This window comes from Lactuca saligna, chromosome 5 (assembly GCF_052625555.1).
Source record: "Lactuca saligna cultivar CGN05327 chromosome 5, ASM5262555v1, whole genome shotgun sequence".
NCBI lineage: Eukaryota > Viridiplantae > Streptophyta > Magnoliopsida > Asterales > Asteraceae > Lactuca > Lactuca saligna.
Window position 1 is genome coordinate 47,254,650 of NC_136421.1, and position 4,414 is coordinate 47,259,063.

Sequence of the window (4,414 nt, forward strand, 5' to 3'; positions counted from 1 at the left end):
GTGTTTTATTAGGCTTCTAGGAAAATTTGACCTAATTAAGAGGTCTCCGTTTTACAGATACAAAAGAAAATAAGAGAAAAACTTTATCCGCAGTCCTAGTCTATATCAAAATTTGTTGGAGCTTGAACAAACTCTACTTGTGGCGTTTGGAGCTGGATTCGGCATCTGGCCGTTTGACTCCCATCAGTCGCCTCTCGAATTCCGCTTGTTGTTCTTTCATCTCTCTTATGTCATCTAGCGCTGTTATCATTTGGTTCTGTAGTGTCCCCGTGTAGATTTGGAGATTCTCATGTAGTCCGTCCAAACGGCTAATGTCGGAGGCGTTACCTTGGGTAGCAGCATTGATTTCTCGAATTCTGGTTGCTTGTTGTTCTGCCTGGTAGTTCTGGTTAGCTATAGCGTTCACGACAACGGGAAGTGCCCGATCAGCGGAGCCTCCTCCACTGACGTTGTAAAAATCCCGACACATGCCAAATGGAGGACGCACGCCTTGCTGACGGCTCCAGTAGTAGAGGTGGCTTCCCCATATGGGAATGGGTCCCGGTTGATGTGGCCTGATCACTGGAGGATGGGGGATGGGAGGGTCAATTACTTCTGGTTCGGAATCTGTTCCGCTAGAAATTTCCACGATCTCCTCGTCGACTTCGTATTCCTCTCCGACTTCGATTTCGATTTCTTCTTCGACCTCTTCTTCGTTTTCTTCTTCGATTTCTTCTTCGATTTCCTCTGGGTCTTCCTCCGGGTCTTCTTCTATCCAGCCGCCGTTACCTTGATTTAGGTAGTAGGGGTCTCCTGGTAAAGGAAATCCGGCCATTTGTTTGTACTGGGATAGAGGTATGAGATTTTTATGAGAAAAGAGTTTCTAATTAACGAATGCCTAAGCCTATTTATATCTTTACTGAGCGCAATGTTTTATCGTTTATTAATAGACTTATATTATTTCAATTTAGTGAATTTAGATTTTATAAGTTTTTGGCTTGTTGACTACTACGACCATTCCTCGACGTATATTGGTCAAATCCAGGATACATATAGTTGATCAGGCTATATTTATTCTTGATTTGGTTACATACCCCAAGGCTCAATCGTGGTATTGCAACTTGCCATTCTACTTTTTAGAAAAACTTGTCATGACGCGAGACTGATACGTGCGGTAAAAATGTATATATTTAAAAGAAAATATATTTCTATGAAAATGTTGTTACCAGAGGGTTTTTGGTTCCCGTTGTATTTATAGTTTGTATATCTTATGTGGTTAGATATACTTGGTTCACTATAAACAATGCTCTGATACCAATCTGTCACACCCCCAAACCGGAATGGCGGAAACATTCGGGGGTGGATGACTTCACGTAGTATCACAACGATTGAATATTGTAAAGAAAGTAACACAACCATCATATATATAACAATGAAAACGTGTATTGTTGCGTTATACATGTTATCAAAAGAATATTACAATATGATGATTAAATGCTTAATGATAAAATCATCCTTTATGTTCCTTCTTCCAAAAGCTGGTAGTTTACCTGTATCACTGATTCCCTGAGAAATACAAGTGGTTTTGAAAAGTGTCAACAATTAAGTTGGTGAGTTCATGAGTGCTCCGAGTTGAAAAGTATATTCCTTTTGGTAGTAATTTGGTAAACGAGGTTTTTAGAAAATCCAATATTTTCTTGTAAGAATGAAAAAGGTTCCAAAACTGGAAGTGTATTAGTAACTTTTATAGACAACAATGACAATAATTTAGTATGAAATTAGAATGTAAGAAAACTGTGATGCACATATGAATCTCGTAAATCAATCTTGTTTTATACTTTTTATGTGAGCTTTATAACCATACTATTGACACTGACGGCCTGTAACAACATTCTTCAAGTGTTGCAGTGTTAAGACATTTGTCACCCCAGACCTGCCGGTCTAACTATAGCTAGTAGTTTAGGTGCGGGATTGTCAATCCCGTATAGATCTATACACAAGTATCACGCTCTCCCTCCAAGAGATTATGGTATATAATACAGGACTTGAAATGCATACAAAAATGTACGTTGAAGTTTAAATGTCTCACATTGACTAGTATAAATAGATTTACAATGAAATAACTTTACTCCTTTTTGAAACTGTTTCGTTTTTCAAATTGTATAAAAATATAGGATTGACTTGCTAACTATACCCATTATAGTTTTTCAAATAGTATGTTCCATTTCGTAGCCATAACTTAGTGATATAATTGTCCTTGTATACATAAGATATGTGTATCGATATTCGAAGTTAGAAATTTCATTTATGTTTAGAAAACGATACTTTTAACGTGTAATGTACTTGTATTTCCCCCCTTAAAACATGTAAAAGAATTGAAAAGTAGGGGTATGAACTCACTCGTTAAGTTTGAAGAGAGGGGCTAGAGTTGAGCAGAGTTTCGATCGCGGATAGTTGCGTCGTCGGGCTCTTCGGGAACTTCTGCAACGTAAATCTTTCGTCGGGGCTCGAGTGCGGAAACCGAGGTGAGAAAAGGGTCTCTGGAGCTGGGAGAATGTCTGAGAAATGGTGAAGGTGTGCCAAAACCCGAGCCTTATGCCCTCTATTTATAGGGCTGAAAACCCCCGTACGCGGCGCGTACTGCCGGAGTACGCGGGGCGTACTTCGGTTACGCGGGGCGTAATAAGGCGTCATGGCTTACGACTCCTGGCTAGCTAGGCGTAGTTTGGGCGGGCCGATGGGACTCGACCCTGGGTCTAGTACGCGGGGCGTACTCCCAGATTACGCGGGGCGTAATCCCTGCTTCCAACTTCTAAATTCCGTAACTTTCGCGTACGAGCTCCGTTTTTCGCGGTCTTTATATCCACACGTAGGTGAGATTATGCTCTACAACTTTCATTTAGACTCCGTCGGCTAGTTTTGACTTTATTTTTAATGGTATAATTTTAATAGGCCGGGCCTCCTAAAGTTCGTTATAATTTCATAGATTCTTTATTCGACGTCGGCTTTCGTTTGTCTTTTTATTGTTTTATTACCACCGAGGAGATCTTCAACTTCCGTTTAGGTGGCGATAGCTAAATAATATTCGATCTTTAATCCGAGTTTTTAGCCCTTTACTACTGTTACGAAACTTTGAAAATTCGTAACTTTTTCATACGAGGTCCAAATTGGGCGATCTTTTTATGCACGCTCATCTTTCAACGAGATCTACGACTTTTGTTTAGATATTTTAAGGCTAAAATGTATTTTATTGAGATTTCACTTTTTACATCAAATTATGTTTTAACGTCGTGTCGTAATTATACGAGTGGTTATAATTTCTTCAATATAACTCGGTTTTGAGTGTTCTTTATGTTTTTGGAAACCTGGGCATGATATCTAATATTCGATGCATCCCAACTTAGATACCTGAACACTTTATTTTCGAGGTTAATTTCGTTGTTTTTAGCTTTCGAGTGTTTACAATGCTTTTGGGAAAAATAGGGTTGTCACATTTATTGTGTTACATGTACTTTATTACTTACTCATAATATATAATTCAATCTCATTATTGATTATGTTTGGTGAGATCATGTTCTCTGTTCTTGATGCTGCATCTGATAGGGAACCAAAAGTGAGGACTTTTTTTCCCCCTGACACTTGAAATAACAAGGTAAGGAGAGCATTCTAAACATTCTAGAAACTTTAAAAGAAGAGGGAAATAGGGTCTTGTTCAATGCTTTAGCCGTGTTTGCTCTAAGGGAGATCAACTTATCTAAAGTAAGTTACTGTTTCACCCTTTTATTTAATATTTTTGTGATTGAATGAAAGTCTTAATGAAAGTAATTGACAACCCTTTCTCTGTAAATGATGTTGTGATTGTGGGAGAGGTGTTGTGTTTTTCTCTGTTGCTAGGTAACCTTCTCAACAACAACATTCTACTTAAGCAGGTGAGTAATCAAGATTAAGGGAGACTTGTAATCATGTTTGACATTCCTTTCCAGTAAGAAATAGAGTTGTATGATTATTTGTTAGTTTTATAGGAATGTATAACCCATGTTAGCAATGTATTATTTTTGTTTAACATTTGAATGATTCTTTGTATGACATTACAATTTGTGTAATTTATTTTATTTTTTGAGTATGAAATTTTATTTTATATTATGCAATGGATTGTATTTTTTGTATATGGTATTTTATTTCTATTATGAGAAATTAAATGAAAATTTAATTTAAAAATTAATAAATATATAAATTTATTTTTTTTAAACATTTAAATTTACGATACGCAAAAATGTGTGTCATCTTCATTTATGACATGGCCTTTCTTGACAGGGGCTTTCTTGATACGCATTGCGTGTCATTAACATGCGTGTCGTAAGGTTACGACACGCGAATGCGTGTCATCTTCCTTTATGACAGGGCCTTCCTTGATACGCATTGCGTGTCGTAAATG